Consider the following 18703-nt stretch of genomic DNA (forward strand, 5'->3'; position numbering starts at 1 on the left):
CTGAGAAGGGGCGTCAGGCAGGGATGTCCGCTGTCAGCGCTCCTTTTCATCGTTGCCCTAGAGCCCCTGCTTGATATTTTGCGGAATCATCCTTGGTCAAATTATGCAGTGTCCAGACGAGTAGTGGCATACGCTGATGATGTAACTGTTTTCCTGCTCAAAATCGATATAGACAACTTGTTCTCGAAAATAAAATTCCTCTGCCGTGGAACTCAGTTCAAAGTAAATCGCAAAAAAAGCCAAGTTCTATGTGCAGACGAAAGAGTAGCAACTGCATCAAAAATCAAAATCTTGGGTTTATACCACGGCCTTACTTCGGAAGCTTATGAAGAAAATATTAAATTATTGGAGAAAATTTTAAGCGATAGCGAGAAATACTTCACTAAGTTTATGAGTTTCAGAGCGAAAACAATTGTTATGAATACTTTCTGTGTATCACGCTTAATGAATATTGCAAGACACATTAAGGTACCAAGGACTTTAATTGAAAAATTTCAATCTAAGTTTGAAAGCACTTTGGGTCCAAGGGAAGAAAACGGAAGTCGCTCTCTGCCATCTTCAACGTAAAGTTGGCCACGGTGGAATTGGCTGGCCAAACTTAAGACTGAAAATTCTTGCAGCAAAAGTAATTGACATTAAAAATTGTCTTTTTGGGGAGGACGCCAGTTGTAAAGCAAATTTTCTTAACAATTGCAAAAATAGGAACCGGTCGATACGCCATCTTTTGAGCGAAGTGAAGAGCGCCGGGTTCTCCTTTTTTCTACATGATCAGAATATTTGGATCAAGCAGAACGCAAAATTTTTTCACGTGACACGCTTTTATAGACAGAGGAACGTTGAGCAATTTCTCGATGAAACGTGTAGGAACGACGGAAGCTGGGAAAAGCGTATTACGAAAAGTTCCGAGAAAATGGAAATAAGAAAACAGGATTTTTGTTAAAATTACAAAATGGCTTTGGAGTCAAAATAAATTATCGGGCTTTGAGAAAAATATCTTTTTCAAATTGTTATACAATTGCATTCCGGATAAAGAAGTTCTTTGGAATCGGGGTTTTGAAAAGCAATCCTTTATGCTCTTTTTGCGATTCCGCTTTCGAAAACCTGAAACACTTATTTGACGATTGCCCCGTACTGCAACCATTTATATACAGGCTGGGCGTTGAAAAACTGAGTGACCTCTTTACCGAGCTATTAACAAAGAAAGTTAAATCCGCAGCAATTGTTCTATATGACTCCTGAAAGTGTGAAGCTGATGAAACTGTATTCAAACTTAATTTACTGATGAGTGATTTTAGATAACGTTTTTTTTCTTAATCGGACAATTGTAGATCAATTCTATAGAAATTGAATTATTTGCATACTGAAGTTTTTACGTTTACGTGTTTTAGGTTTACGTGTTTTAAAGCGCGTTTAAACCAAAGCGTGTGTTTTAAACTTGTCTTATTACGTTTGAACCTTACAGCGTGAACTTTACAGTGTGAACTATTCCAATACTCCAACGTAAAACGTTCACTTGTGACTTTGAGTTTAAATTTACAGTTAATTAAATAAATAAACAGCTCCGATAGCACAGTACGAACGCACCGCCACCCGAATTCGGAGTTAGTCTGGTGGTAGCAAGCGCAGACCGGGGTAGGTTCGTTACCCCGGTTCTCCGGGAAAAGACTAAAGGGATATTGCTTCCTTTTCCTTTTAGTTTTACCCTTTCTTTAGTTTTACCCCGCTTCCCCCCGATTAATCTCGCTTACCCCCGACTTCATCGTATCACTGGCTGTTGTGTGCTACGACTTTTGCACGAAACTTGATAACGAAAAGAACAAATTACGAACAGAGCAAATAACAAAGCCGCATTCATGACAGAAACAACCAACGAACTGCTCCTTCAGGGTACGGTTTCGCCCCCCAAAGCAGGATCCTTCGCAGAAAAAGCTGCTTCGAAAGCCCAAATCAAGCCTCCAATTGTTCTGAAACTGAATTTATCATGCCTTTCACTCGCGAAATCTTTCTAAATATAGAACAACAAGAACTTTTATTTCGAGAAACAGTAATAAAATCAGGAAAAGTCTACCTGAGGCGGAAAAGAATAACATAACAGTATTGAAAACAATCATAGAGAAATCAGATGGGAGGAAGCTTTACGCAGTCCGGCTATTAGCACCTCCAACAATGAGACAATCAATATCAGAACTCAAGATGAGTGGAATAGATGTTAGGGGAAAGCACTTAAGTGCTTGGGGGCCAAGAGAAAACATACCTAACAGCTATCAAAAGGAGACAACCCTACATCTCCGTAATATACCACACTTTCTACTCGATACTGCAATCATTGATCAACTTGGGCTCCCTGATACGAGGTTATTAGCTCCAATTAAGAAACAACGATTCGAAAATGAAGACGGTGACTGGTATTTCACTGGCACAGCGCAAGCTAAAATTGTTGTCGAGTCAGCGCAGCACCAGGAGATGTTGAAGGAATGGGCAAGCACAAATTGTACTCGGGCATTCTCAATGGGCGAATTCGAATTTTTTGCAAATATTCCTAGCTTATTGGAATGCAACTTCTGCAAAGAACGATAAATGCCTTTTAAAGGACACCACGAAAAGTACTGCAGAAGTAAGAGAGCGCATGAAAGAGAAGAAGCACAAATGAGAAGAGATGAAAACCACGATGCTGCGAGCCGAACACAGAATGAAACGCAAGCCACGAAAGCATCCAGTCCTTCCCTACAAAGTAGAAAGCAGTTTAATCAGACAACCTTAAACGCGATAGAAAGCGATGAGATGGAAAAAGGGGGCAGTACTGTCGCCAGCAATACAGATCAAGCAGAGCAAACAAACTTAGAATCAATAGGAAAGATACGAAGAAGTGGTCGCACGAATAACAAAATTAAAATCGCAACCACAACAGGGAAGCCTCCAACATTATTAGAACTAGAAGAGATAGACACAAATGAAAATTAAGATTACGACTTGGAACTGTTGCGGCCTGCTTAAAGGCACAAAACTGCTAAGATTTTTAAATCAACATTTAGATTAATCTGACCAGGAGACACTTCGTATCTTCTGTTTTTAAGAGGTAAAAACGGAGGTACTAAGCGAAGACATTTGTTCAATTTTGAAACTAAATTTTTTGAATTATCACTTTATGCCCAGCGCTGGACGTAGCGGCGGTCTGCTAACTTTTTGGAATAATAAGTCAGTTTTTAAGCGCACAAGCAGTACTGACTCGTGCATTGTTACTACTTTTATAGATTTGAACCTACGTATTTTAAATACATACATTAAAACTTCCGAATACACGAAAGCATGTCAATTACTGAGTGATTCGATTACAAACATAGAGAATGTCTTTGAGAAAAACATAATTCTTCTTGGAGACTTTAACGCGTTCTCAAATTTGAAAAGAAACCGCGATGGAAAAATCTGCGAGGGAACAGTGACCAAAGACATGCACATCCAGATCTTCAAAAGAATAAACCCAATCCTTAGCCTATTTTTGATGGACGACGTAGCCTTGAAATTTGGAGAAAACAGATTTACACATAAATGCAAAAAAGCAGGAACGCAGACAAGAAATGATTATATTTTCTCAAACAACCTTGAAAGTTTTTGTGACGTCAAAAACATAGCAACCGAGTTGAGTGATCACCACTGTGTGGACGGAACTCTGCAAATAGGAGACAATCTTGATGTAGGTTGTGGAGTGTGGAGGCTTAATAACAATATCCTGCTGAACAATCATGAAACAATAAAAAAAACTAATCCTAGAGTTGAAAATCGAAATAAATAACCATGACGAACAAAAGCAGCGATTGCGAGATGTCCTGAGGAGCATCTGCATCAACAAAAAAGGCATCGATAGCAGCTATATGCAAAATTTGCTGCGGATTTTGGAAGAAGTCTCTTGTGAAGAGGAGAGGTGTCGTGTAGCTCAAATGTTGGACCTGGAACAAAAGGAGGCCGCAGAATTGCTAACGGTAATGAAAAATACGGTACAAGAAGCATGCAATGGAAACCCAAAAGCTGTCAAAAGGTGGGTAAAATGCTGCCAACCGAAAACTTTGATACACGAGTTGCTCTTACCAAACGGTGCTAAAACCACTAACACAGATGAAATGTTGTCTGAATTCTCAGATTATTTCAAGGACCTTTACACTGATAATGAACCGGACTCTTTACACAGATTTGAGGTGATGCGATATTACAATAAAAAGATCAGCGATGAAGAGCGCAATTTATTAGCTGCAAAGATTACGCGTTTAGAGGTAGAAAGAGCAATAAACAGTTTGAATATTTCCACCAGTCCTGGTCCAGACGGCCTCAGCTGAATTATATCTTTATCACAGGAAAACTTTTTCTACTATTGTGTCCTTTTTTTCAGGCAATACTAGATGGCAAGGAATTTCCATTCGCCTTTTACAATGCCATTATCAAGCTATTACCGAAGCAAGAGGGGATAAAAGATGCTTCCGGTTTTCGACCAATAAGTCTTATCAATATTGACCAAAAAATCTTCTCACATCTGATTGCGAATCGGTTCAAGCAAGTGCTTGCACAAATCATTGAAAGTGATCAATATGCTTATCTTCCCAGCAGAAATATCCATGTTGCCATCAATGATCTAAAAAGCCGTGTCGATTCTCTTATGGACGATGAATGTGTAGTAAGCATTGACTTTTCAAAAGCTTTGGACCGTGTTGACAGGGTGTACTTATTTCACATCTTACGAAAGATGAATTTCCCTGAAAATTTAGTACGAACACTTGAACGCCTCTACTCAAAAACGCAAGCCCATATCAGTGTAAACGGGTACCTAACTATAAGAATAAGGCTGAGAAGGGGCGTCAGGCAGGGATGTCCGCTGTCAGCACTCCTTTTCATCGTTGCCCTAAAGCCCCTGCTTGATATTTTGCGGAATCATCCTTGGTCAAATTATGCAGTTTCCAGACGAGTAGTGGCATACGCTGATGATGTAATTGTTTTCCTGCACAAACTCGATATAGACAACTTGTTCGCGAAATGAAAATTTTTCTGTCGTGAAACTCAGTTCAAAGTAAATCGCAATAAGAGCCAAATTCTATGTACAGACGAAAGAGTAGCAACTGCATCAAAAATCAAAATCTTGAGTTTATACCACGGCCTTACTTCGGAAGCTTATGAAGAAAATATTAAATTATTGGAGGAAATTTTAAGCGATAGCGAGAAATACTTCACTAAGTTTATGAGTTTCAGAGCGAAAACAATTGTTATGAATACTTTTTGTGTATCGCGCTTAATGAATATTGCAAGGTACCAAGGACTTTAATTTAAAAATTTCAATCTAAGTTTGAAAGCACTTTGGGGCGAAGGGAAGAAAACGGAAATCGCTCTCTGCCATCTTCAACGTAAAGTTACCCACGGTGGAATTTGCTGTCCAAACTTAAGACTGAAAATTCTTGCAGCAAAAATTGTCTATTTGGGGAGGATGCCAATTGTAAATCAGATCTTCTTAAAAATTGGAAAAATAGGAACTGGTCGATACGGCAACTTTTGAGCGAAGTGAAGAGCGCCGGGTTCTCCTTATTTCTACAAGATCAGAATATTTGGATCAAACAGAACGCAAAAATTTTTTATGTGACACGCTTTTCTAGACAGGAACGTTGAACAATTTCTCGATGAAATGTATAGGAACGACGGAAGCTGGGAAAAGCGTATTACGAAAAGCTCCGATAAAATGGAACTAAGAAAACAGGATTTTGGTAAAAATTACAAAATGGCTTGGGAGTCAAAATAAATTATCGGGCTTTGAGAAAAATCTTTTTCAAATTACTATATAATTGCATTCCGGATAAAGAAGTTCTGTGGAATCGGGGTTTGAAAAGCAATCCTATATGTTCTTTTTGCGATTCCGCTTTCGAAAACCTGGAACACTTATTTGACGATTGCCCTGTACTGCAACCGTTTTTATACGGGCTTGGCGTTGAAAAACTGAGTGACCTCTTTACCGAGCTTTCAACAAAGAAAGTTAAAGCCGCAGCAATTGTTCTATGGACGTGTGAAGCTGACGAAATTGTATTCAAACTTAATTTACTGATGACTGATTTTAAATAACGTTTTTTTTAATCGGACGATTGTAGATCAATTCCATAGAAATTGAATTATTTGCATACTAAATTTTCCGTGTGGGGGGACAACTTGAGAATTGTCTCTTTTTCCGAACCTGCTTCAATGAAGCAGGCAACCCAATCATAAATTAAGTGTGAATTGTTACTGGCCTTGCTTATTTGTCTGAATTTAACCTTAATTTTTTTTAGTCTTTATTTGACGACTGCCCCTTACTGCAACCATTTTTATACACGTTTGGCGTTGCAAAATTGAGTGTCCTCTTTACCGAGCTATCAACGAAGAAAGTTAAATCCGCAGCAGTTGTCGTATATGATTCCTGGCCGTGTGAAGCTGATGAAACTTTATTCAAACTTAATTTACTGATGAGTGATTTTAAACAACTTTTTGTCGGACAATTGTAGATATATTTGTTTAAAATTGAATTATTTGCACACTAAACTTTTCTGTGTGGGGGACAACTTGAGATTTGTCTCTTGAGATTTTCCGAAACTGGTTCAGTGAAAAACTTTCGCCTTTTAGCAGCTCGTGTTTTGAAAGCGCGTTTAAACCAAAGTGTGTGTTTTAAACTTGTCTTATTACGTGTGAACCTTACAGCGTGAACTTTACATTGTGAATACTATTCTAATACTCCAACGTAAATCGTTCGATCGTGACTTGAGTTTATATTTACATTTAATTAAATAAATAAACAGCTCCGATAGCACAGTAGGAACGCACCGCCACCCGAATTCGGAGTTAGTCTGGTGGTAAGGAAGCGCAGACCGGGGTAGGTTCGTTACCCCGGCTATCCGGGAAAAGATTATAGGGTTATTGCTTCCTTTTCCTTTTATTTTTTACCCTTTCTTTGTCAACCCCTCTTCCCCCGATTTACCCCACTTCCCACCGACTTCATGCTATCACTAGCTGTTGTGTGTGCTACAACTTTTGCAAGAAACGTTTGAGAAAAGTAACAATTAACGAAAAGAACAGATAACGAACAGAACAAATAACGAAGCCCGCATTCATGACAGAAATAACACACGAAATGCTCCTTCAGGGTACGGTCTCGCCCCCTAAAGCAGCATCCTTTGCAGGAAGTTGATTTTATCATGCCTTTCGCTCGCGAAATCTTTCTAAATTGAGAACAACAAGAACTTTTATTTCGAGAAACAATAATGGAATTCAGGAAAAGTCTACCTGAATCGGAAAGGAGTAACATAACAGTACTGAAAACAATCATAGAGAAATCAGATGGGAGGAAGCTTCACGCAGTCCTGCTATTAGCACCCCCAGCAATAAGACAATCAATATCAGAACTCAAGATGCGCGAAATAGATGTTAGGGGAAAGCATTTAAGTGCTTGGGGCCAGGAGAAAACATAGCTAACAGCTATCCAAAAGAGGCAACCCTACATCTCCGTAATATACCACACTTTTTACTAGATAGAGCAATGCTTGATCAACTTGGGCTCCCTGATACGAGGTTATTAGCTCCAATTAAGAGACAACGATTCGAAAGTGAAGGCGGTGGATGGTATTCCACTGGAACAGCGCAAGCTAAAATTGATGAGTCAGCGCAGCACCAGACGTTGAAAGAACGGGCAAACACAAATTGCACTCGGGCATTCTCGATGGGCGAATGCAAATTTTTTGCTAATATTCCTAGCTTATTGGAATGCATTTTCTGCAAAGAACGGAATTGCATTTTCAAGGACACCACGGAAAGTTTTGAGCATACCACGATAAGTATTGAGCATAAAGTAAGAGAGCGCATGAAAGAGAAGAAGAACGTATGAGAAGAGATGAAAACCACGATGCTGCAAGCCGAACAAAGAATGAAACGCTAGCCACGAAAGCATCCAGTCCTTCTCTAGAAACCCAAAGTAAAAAGCAATTTAATCAGATAACCTTAAACGCGATGAAAAGCGTTTCCTTTCCAAGCAATACAGATCAAACAGAGCAAACATACTTCGAAGCAATAGGAAAGATAGGAAGAAGTGGCCGTACGAATACCAAAATTAAAACCGCAACCACAATAGGGAAGCCTCCAACATTATCAGAGCTCGAAGAGATAGACACAAATGAAAATTAAGATTACGACTTGGAATTGTTGCGGCCTCTTTAAAGGCACGAAAATGCTAAGATTTTTAAATCAACATTTAGATGACTCTGACCAGGAGACACTTCGTATCTTCTGTTTTCAAGAGGTAAAAGCGGAGGTACTAAGCGAAGAGATCTGTTCAATTTTGAAACTAAAATACTTTAATTATCACTATGCCCAGCACGTAGCGGGGACTGCTAACCTTTTGGAATAGTAATATAACTTGTAAGCGCACGAGCAGTACTGACTCGTGCATTTTCACTACTTTTTTTGATTTGAACCTAAGTATTTCAAATACATACATTAAAACGCCCGAATACACAAAAGCATGTCAACTACTGAGTCATTCCATTACAAACGTAGAGAATATCTGCGAAAACTATAAATTTTCTTGGAGGCTTTGACGCGTTCTCTGGTGTGAAGACCGCGATGGAAAAACTTACAAGGCAGCAGTGACCAAAGACATGCACATCTAAATCTTGAAATTATTAAGTCCGATCCTTAACAAGTTTACACATAAATGCAAAAAAGCAGGAACGCAGACAAGAATCGATTTTTTTTTCTCAAACAACGTTGAAATTGTTAGTGACGTCAAAACCATAGCAACTGAGTTGAGTGATCATCTCTGTGCGGGGTGGACTTTGAAAATAGGAGACAGCTTGGATGTAGGTTGGGGAGTGTGGAGGCTTAATAGGAATATCCTGCTGAACAATCAAGAAAATATAAAGGAACTACTAGAGTTGAAAATCAAATTTAATTACTATGACGAACAAAGCAGCGGTTGCGAGATGTCCTGAGGAGCATCTGCATCAACAAAAAACTCATCGATAGCAGCTATAAGCAAAATCTGCTTCGGAGTTTGAAAGACGTCTCTTGTGAAGAGGAGATGTGTCGTTTAGATCAAATGTTGAAGGACATGGAAAGAGGCGGCAGAATTGCTTACAGTAATGAAAAATACGGTAAAAGAAGAAAGTAACGAAAAGTTTTAAAAATGTGGGTAAAATGTTGCCAACCAAAAACTTTGATAGACGAATTGCTCTTACCAAACGGTGCTCAAACCACTAACACAGATGAAATGTTGTCTGAATTCTCGGATTGTTACAAAGACCTTTACTGTGATAATGAACCGGACTCTTTTTATACAGATTTGAGGTGATGTGATATTACAATAAAAAGATCAGCGAAGAACGCAGTTTATTAACTGCAAAGATTCGAGTTCAGAGGTAGAAAGAGCAATAAACAGTTTGAATATTTCCACAAGTCCTGGTCCAGACGGCCTCAAAGCTGAATTATATCTATCACGGGAAAACTTTTTCTACTATTGTGTCCTGTTTTTCAGTCAATACTAGATGGCAAGGAATTTCCTTTCGCTTTCTACAATGCGATTATCAAGCTTTTACCGAAGGAAGAGGGGATAAAAGGTGCATCCGGATTTCGACCAATAAATCTTATTAACACTGACCAAAAATTCTTCTCACATCTGATTGCGAATCGGTTCAAGCAAGTGCTTGCAGTAATCATTGAAAGTGATCAATATGCTTATCTTCCTGGCAGAAATATCTTTGTTGCCATCAATGATCTAAAAAGCCGTGTCGATTCTCTTTTGGATGAAGAATGTGTAGTGCGTTTGTAACTACTGTGTTAAATGTGGCATTAGTAATAATTATATATTTGAGTAATGAAGTTTTCAGTGTGGAGGACCAAGCGAGATTGTCTCCTTGCCCAACTTGTTTGTGAAGCAGGTCACATAATTTTAATTCAAGTGTGGAATGCAGAGGGCAAGAGATTACTCTACCCTTGCTTTTTTGACACCTCTTCGACTACTTCCGCTACTGCAACCATTTTTATTTAGGTTTGGCGGTGAAAAACTCAGTGATCTCTTTACCGAGCTGTCAACAAAGAAAGCTAAATGCGCAGCTATTGTTGTATATGACTCCTGGCCGTGTGAAGCCGATAAAAGTTTATTCAAACTTAATTTACTGATGAGTGATTTTTAACTTTTTTTAATAGGGCAGATTTAGATCAATTCGATAGAGATTGAATTATTTGCATTCTAAATTTTTCCGTGTGGGGGGACAAATTCAGATTTGTCTCTTTTTTTCAACGTGCTTCAGTGAAGCAGGTCACACAATTTGAGTTTAATTGTGGAATGTAGCAGTCAAGAGATTGTTTGACCCTTGCTTACTTGACACTTAATCGACGACTGTCCGGTACTGCAACCATTTTTATACAGGTTTGGCGTTGAAAAACAGTGACCGTTTTACCAAGCTATCAACAATGAAAGTTAAATTCACAGCAATTTTCTATATGACTCCTGGACGCGTGAAGCTGCTGAAACTTCTTTCAAACTTTATTTACCAATGGGTGGTTTTAAATAACTTTTTTTAAATCTGACAATTGTAGGTCAAACAGTATAGGAGCTTTGCGATATCCAAACTTGCAAGCAGCAATTGTGGCATCAAAATAGTAGATTTTTACAAGTTTCAGCGAAGATGTGATTTTTTTTCAGAAATCAGTTGAACAAGGACCTTGAAACAGGCTCGCTGAGAGGTTGCCTAATGCATTTGACTAAAAAATACATTAAATCGGTCAGTTTACGGAGCAATTCTTGTGACATATAATGACACAAGCCTGTTCGTCAGGAGAATCTCGAAATGTTGCATGATTTTTAACGTCACTTAACAAGATATCGAACAAACCACACATTGGATGGGTTTCGAAAACAGTCCTTTATACAGATTCATTTTTTACTGCAGTCGTGATAAAGACATTTTCCGAACAAGGGTCTGAAGCCGCATCCTCTTTGTACTTCCTGCAACGAGAACTTCGAAAATGCCAAATTTTTATTCGAAGATTGTATTAAAATTGTATTATTCGAATATTGGTGTATTAAAACCAATTCTATAGCGACTTGGCATCGAAAAGCTGAGACATTCAATTTTACAGCCTAACTGTGGGAAAATGAAAACAACGACCTTGGTTTTGTTAGGATCATGGAGGGAAACCAATGGAGAAACACTTTTTAAACTTTACAGACTACGCAACTGGTGAAAGGAAAAAACTTTTTTAAAAAAAATTTCTGAATGTGCGTTTGTAACTACTGTGTTAAATGTGGCATTAGTAATGATTAAATATTTGAATAATGAAGTTTTCAGTGTGGAGGACAAATTGAGATTTGTCTCCTTTCCCAACCTGTTTATGAAGCAGGTCACCGAATTTTAATTCAAGTATGGAATGTAGAGGCCAAGAGATTACTCTACCCTTGCTTTTTTGACACCTCTTCGACTACTTCCCTTACTGCAACCATTTTTATTTAGGTTTGGCGTTGAAAAACGCAGTGATCTCTTTACCGAGCTATCAACAAAGAAAATTAAATGCGCAGCAATTGTTGTATGTGACTCCTGGACGTGTGAAGCTGATGAAACTTTATTCAAACTTAATTTACTGATGAGTGATTTTAATTAACGGTTTTTTTTATCGGACAATTGTAGATGAATTCTATAGAAATTAAATTATTTGCATACTGATATTTTCCGTGTGGGTGGACAAATTGAGATTTGTCTCTTTTTTTTCCAACGTGCTTCAGTGAAGCTGGTCACCCAATTTGAAGTTAAGTGTGAATGAAGAATGGAGAAGTTTTCTTATCTTCTCATTAACGACTAGAATAAAAGTCTAGGTTTTCTACTGGTTTTCGATTAAGCTGAAGCTCATTTCCCGTCACTTTGTTCTTCCCTTTATACGCAGTCAGGCAAACTAGCCATAATTGAAACCATCCGACGTCTATTGGTTTCTAAAAAGTTTCTAAAATTAATGGGATCAGATGAACCTCTTATAATCTTGTTTGGTCTTGTAGCAGCGTAATGTTTATATAAGGTAAATATATCGTTGGTTGTTTCAGTTATTCGCCACATCTGAAAACGTTCCCTGGAATGTATCTACTGCAGCTGCAACGTATGAATGCCAGTGTTAGTTTTTAAGTTTCAATCCATAATTTTGTTTAATAATTTTCTGTGAATTATATACTGTTTTTTTTTTGCGTACGTTATGAATTTTTCTTGTTCATATCACATGGTTCCTTTCCTTCTGAAAATTTATTTGTTAATGGCTATAGAAAACCGGATCCTGATTTTCTAAAACTGGTTTTTAATTGCTCTCAAACGAAGTCCTGTGGTCTTTTTTAAGCCATTTTTCGCTTGACCGATTTTTTTGTTGGACGCATCTGCCTGCTTGTCCTCAAAAATGGGATGCAGGTAATTCGCGGAGGGGATTTAATGCTCTTTGAGTCTTACCAGTCACTGAGAATGCAATTCTCCAAAACTGCCAGTCAAAAGATCAAAAGAAACAGGATAAACATATAAAACGAGGTCATTAAGTCATAGTGCATTAAGAGTTAATGACCTCGTTCTAAATTTGGTTATCAAAGTTCATTAAAGCGATTTCTAGCTGGCGTTAGTATTATGCTTAATAGCGTTCACTTTAGAAGCTGAATTAAGTGAAATTTAAGAATCTAACTGAATCTGCAATATTTACACACCAAATGAACACTGACACTTCAAATTCTTTCAATTTCTAATTTCTCTCTCTTTTCTGTTTCAATCCCAATGTGCGTCAAGGGGTCAATGGTGGCTTTTTTTCGGCAATTTATCGGCTATGTTTTTAGTAGCCGCACAGCGATTGCTGGGGCTATTATTGGCTTTCTCCTGGATTTTTACAATTAAAAGAATTTGAATTGTATTGTGGCGCTGTCTTTTTTTTTAGATCTGTTCACACATTTTCATGATTTTTGAAGTCAAACTGGAGTAGTGATTTTGGTCACGCCGAAATAGGAAATGGAGCGATAAAGCGAGTGGTTTTGCGGCGCAAAATTTTTTCGCTCTAAATTCAAAGTAGAGTGAGAAAACGGTGTTTGAACAAAAATTCGCTTTCTCGCTAGTGGTTTTTTGTTCACATGCGGCAATTTCACTTTGATTCTTACTATTTTTCCAATTTTTTGGATCGGATTTTTTCTAAATGGTTTTCCCAATCCATTCATGGTCCATTCTAGGTCTAGTTGTCTGCTTAGTCAATGAAAATTCTTTGAAATGTACGTCAGGATTTGTCCTGATATGTTTTTTATCTCGTCGCGTCGCGATTTTTGTTACGACCATAGGACGTCACAACCACTTCAAATTCTTCTTTTTGTTCCTTCGTTCATGCAATTTCAACTGAATTGCGTGCGTGACGTCATTTTTCGCTCTTATTGGAGCGAGTTTTTTGTTCATTCGCGTGATTAAATTTTTGGTCACATTTGACTTACCTCACTCTCAAAAATGACTTCCTCACTTTGAAATTGACTTTCTTTACTTCAATTCAAAGAGATAAGGTCAAATGGGTATGTGTCACTCTAAATGAAGGTTATTTGAGAGCAGCTAATAGAGGCAGCAAAAACTTATACAGATTTTTAGTCAAAATATAAAATATCAGCCTTCAATGAAAAGACGAATTTTTTGGTCTGTCTTTTTTACTGTTTTTTTAGACTGCAGATCTACGAAGCTATTGCGGCTATTTTCTGGCAATCTGCCAGCTATGTTAATAAGTTGGTCGTTTTTTCTAAATTGTTCTGCTAATCCATTCAGAATGCATTCTAAGTCTAGTTTGTCTATTGAATTGTTTTAATTCATCAGACTTTTTTGCTTTGTCTGATTTAGCCGCTTTATTAGCATGTTGTTTGAAGTTTCTCGTGTTCTCTTTGCTAGTTATGGTCTTAACTCTTTCTGCTCAGCGCTGTTGAACCGTAGTAGCTCAGCAAAGCAATCTAAATTGAAAAATTTAAGAACTCTGTCAAAATCGAAAAACTAAATCTAAAATAAAACAGTTCATCTTTTAATGTCCGCCTAAAGTTGATCGTTAAACTGTGCTTTCCAGTCGTAATTATCTGGTCTGACGCAGATTTCAATTGGTACTGATTCCTGCTCCTAATCCATCAAATGCTGTTAAATTCAAACTTTCAATCCCAGAAGCTCATCAGAACTAATCGCGGATAATGTGGGCAGGTTTGAAAATTGCGGCGTGACAAAAGTCATAGCTTTTAAATGAGCATCCACCGACGAAGCAAAAAAGAACAACAAAATAGACCCAACGCCTGATGCTGAAAACTGTAATTTTTAATAGCCGCCCTCATCTTCTCAGCCGGCTATTATTGCGCTCGTATTTTTTTTTTACTTCGTCAAACTTTTTTTCGCTTTACCATTTTGCCGCTTTTTCGACATTTTGCGTGAAATCTTTTTGACTTCTCTAGGCTAGTTTCTCTCTTCTCTCATTCTGCTAAAAGTTAATTTGAACATCAGTTGCTAAGCAAAGCAATTCAAAATGAACAGAGTCGGTATAAAAAATTGAAGTCAGAAATAGAAACGGGATAAACCCATAAAGCCCAATTTTAGATGCCCGCTATTTGAACGTCGTTCCTATAAGTCTTAGTTACCACTTCTAATGCCTATTGGTGTTGATAGTAGCCCCTGTAGCCTCTCTCTAAGAAACAGAAGTATGTTCAACTACGAAATGCCATCAAAATAAATCGGACTTAAAAAATATTTTTGTACAAAAATCTTTTTTTTATAGCTGCGAAGCTGTAAGCTGAGCGTAGCTATATTGCGGTGCTCTTGGTTTTTTTTGTTTCGTCGTCTGACGCTCTTTTTTCGTTTTACATTTGTTCACACAGCAAAGCTGAAAAAGTCAAATTTTCTGAATGACTGCTTCCTCTCACTAACGGCGTTTGCGCGCGTGACGTCATTTCTCACTCTCTTTAGCAAAAGTTTTCTGCGTGATTAGATTTTGATCACAAGTGACTTACCTCACTCAATAAAATGACTTTTGCACTTTAAAACTTAAGTTTAATTTGAATTTGTTGAAGGTCAAAGGAATAAAGTTGAATTTGTTGAAGGTCAAAGGAATGCAGTAAAGGTCCTTAATAAGAGGCTTCTGCGGAATGAATTTTAACAAGCTTTATTAATTTATCGCTAAATTTTTTTTACCTAGTGTTTTGAACGGCGTCGATTTTTTCTCAATTTAGATCTGTATCTGTTTCTATCTCTATTATATGGCACGCAGGTCTATTCTTTCGCAGCTATTCCGGCAATCTACCGGCTATGTTTTTTCAATATATTCTATTCGTTCAATCCCAATGATGCTTATTGGAATCAACGGCGGCTATTTTCCGGCAATCTGCCGGGTATGTTTTTCACTTTCAGACAACTTAGCCATTAGAAAACTCTGGCTGCTATTTTTTTTAGTAACCACCAAGTTTTTGTCATCTGTGTTACCCATTTTTATTTCGATTAACACCTCGGAAAAATGAAATAAATCTTTTCAGAAATTGAATTTGGTGCAATTTGCACTTCGGAAATGCTGATAACCATTTGCTAGACAATGACGTGAACGTTATGCAAAGTTTTTGATTGCCTGTTTGACTCTTTGGGCGACATTTATCTTTTATGTCATTGAGGTTTTGCGCGATCTAAGCTGCTTTTTCGCATTTTAAGCTAATGATCGCAGTTGGCGACAGTTTTCCACTGAAAGGCTAATGAAATGTGCAACAAAATTGTTTTCATTTTAGACGTTTCTTTGCTAAAGAGAAATTGTAAATCAATTGCTTTGATATATGCCAATATATCTTCGATACGCACTGGAGGAATTTGTTAATATTTCATAAAAATATATGCGGTTGAGACACATAAGAATTTTTTTTAGATGTAAAATTTTAAATGTATTTTTTTCTACATGTTTGTTTTAGATCAGCAGCGACATTAGACAGTTTTAAGCTGTGATTATAATATTTTCTATGGCTACCTAGACACGATAAAAAGGTGTAGGAAAACTGACCAAAAAACCAAAAAATGTTAATACAAAAATGGTAATTTTTGCTTCTTCTCGACTTTGGAAATAACTGAACTCAATTTGTGCAAAAACGCGCAGATAATATAATTACGGAGATGCAATCGGAATATTGTTCTATCAAATTATTTATTAAAACATGATTTTTAGAAAATGATTTTTCTTAGAAAAGCTTTTAGTCTTTCAAGTTGTAAGTTTCTTTGTTGAGCTTTGATGCTCACAAAAATTGTTTTGCTGTAATATTTAGGGAAGAAATCAATATTTGGTGGATAGATTTCCAAACGTTTTTTTTCCTTTTTATGTTTTCTGCGATTTTGAAAAAATTTTTGATGAGGACAAGTATTGTCCCTGTGAAAATTGGTATATTCGAGGTACAAATAATTAATAAACATTTCCGCTAGATGTAGCTAAAATGCGGGAGATTTTGTCGTTATTTTGTTTCTATTTCACTAGTCTGTTGCTCAATCAATTTTTCTCATCCTGGTTTACGGACTGTTGTTTATTATATTGTTAATAGTTTTTCAATTTTATAAGCTCTTGGAATATCTAAAAAAATTTAGTTTTAAAAACATGAAAAAATGTCGTGCATTTTTTTTTTCATTTTTCTCCTTTTGTGCCCCTTATAAACAAAAATAGTTGGAGCGAATTTCTTGATCATGCACAAGTCTTACACTCAAAATTAACTTTTCTTACTTGAAGATGTTTAGGTTAGCTGACGATATCTAAATCTAATTGATAAGTATATGAGGCTAGAGCAATGTATAGATTCGAATAATGCAAAAAATGAAGAGTTTTAAATCAAGCAAAGTAGGATGTCAATTAAATTACTATAATTAACGAAGTTTATAAAATGAAGTTAATAACTATTATTTTAGTGCATATTTCTTTTTAAAGCATATTTCGCTTGACCGATTTTTCGTCTGACCCTTTTGACTTTTTGTCCTCAAAACGGGAAAAACATGTTACTCCCAGAGGGCAATAAGTTCCCTTAGAGCTTTTTGGCTTACTAGACTCGAATTAAGCGATTCACCGAAACTGTTTTGGAAACTTAAATCCATGTTGTGAAGGGCTCTCTCACACCTTCCCCCCTCACCCCCCCCCCAATATCCACCCCTACACATTCTTCCACCCACAATCCAGCGTGCTCGTTCATTTTTGGATTAATGTTGCTGCTCATTGAACTGTAATTAATAGCAGCCGTCAGCCTCTCAACGGACATTATTTAGCCGCTCTTTTTTCACAATTGAAAGATTTACAATTCACGCCGAAACAGGAAGTGGAGCGCAAAAGTGAGTGGTTTTGCGGCGTAAAATTTTTTTACTCTAATTTTAAAGTAGAGTAAGAAATTGGTGTTCGAACAAAAATTCGCTTTCTCGCTCGTGACTTTTTATTCACATGAGGCCAATTTCACTTTGATTTTTACTGTTTTTTTTTCAATTTGTTGGATCGGATTTTTAAAAATGGTTTTCCCAGTCCATTCGTAGTTCATTCTAGGCCTAGTTTTTTGTTTGATCCAAATTTCCCTTTCTCGCTAGTGGTTTTTTGCTCACGAGCGGCATTTTAACATTCATTTTCTGTTTTAATTTTTCAATCTGATTTTTTTTTGGAAAGGTTTTTCCAATTCACGCATAGTCCGTTCTTAAAAGTCACACTAGGATTTTGTATGATTTCCTTGATTTCATGCAAGGATCATATATGATTTCTTAGGTTCCATACAAGGATCGTACTAGGAAATACGTTATGATTTGTATGACATCATATATGATCCTTGTAGGATTATCGGGAAAGATCAACCCGGGGTATTGTACGTTTATGTATATTCTCTGTGCATCTCCTGAAGAGTCATTTGACTAGTATGGTGGCCAAGGTGGTGAATTGAATTAGTGCTTCATGATAATTGTTTTGTATCTTCTGCCATCTGAATTCAAATCTTAAATCTTGATTCAGTTTGCGTCGCCTCCTACTTTTCAGTTTAATTGTTCGCAACTGTAAGATGAAATAGCTATTGTTTTAATAATTCTGTGATTATATTGGATTAAGTGAAGGAATAACTGTGAATTACAGGCACCAGAATTCTACTACCAGACTCTGGAGAAGAAACTGGGGCTGACTGAAGTGAGTGATCTCCTCAACTTCGCATCTGCACTCGCACAGGTTATTAATATTCTCAAAACGTAGCTATGCATTGGAGGCGAACGGGCGCAAAGCAGAATGAGAAAAAATGAGAATCATAACCGTTTGGCTAAATTTGATTGGCGAAAAAATCTGATTAGTTTAAATTAGTACAAAAACGTAAGAAATAGCAAATTAGTTGTCGTTGCTTGATTATCTATGGTGAGCGGTCGGGTTGACTCGGCCTCTGCGGGGCCGCAACCCTTGCGAGCAAACTATCAGAGCATGCAAAATATTGGGCTTTAAATCTTTTTGTGACATTCTGCTCTGCGCCCGTTCGGCTCTACCGGCGTCCTCCACTCCAAACACTTTTTTTGTTAGTTGTTTGTGAGTTTTTACACAAATGTTTGTACATAATTCAACCTATGAAATAGTTTGAATTCATTCTTTCAAAGTTTGAGTCATGAACATCTTGAGGACGTTCGCTTCTGTTGTTTTAGATAAAAAAGCCTATAATTATCTTTCTTCGATTTACCCG

The 18703-nt window shown here is 37.2% G+C and overlaps 1 pseudogene; it reads left to right on the forward strand.

The window, feature by feature from the left end:
- Positions 1–18246, forward strand: part of LOC142354626 (uncharacterized) — a 69892-nt pseudogene extending 51646 nt beyond the window's left edge.
- The last annotated feature ends 457 nt before the right edge of the window (positions 18247–18703 follow it).

This window comes from Convolutriloba macropyga, chromosome 15 (genome assembly GCF_964194025.1).
Source record: "Convolutriloba macropyga chromosome 15, txConMacr16.3, whole genome shotgun sequence".
Classification (NCBI taxonomy): Eukaryota; Metazoa; Xenacoelomorpha; order Acoela; family Convolutidae; genus Convolutriloba; species Convolutriloba macropyga.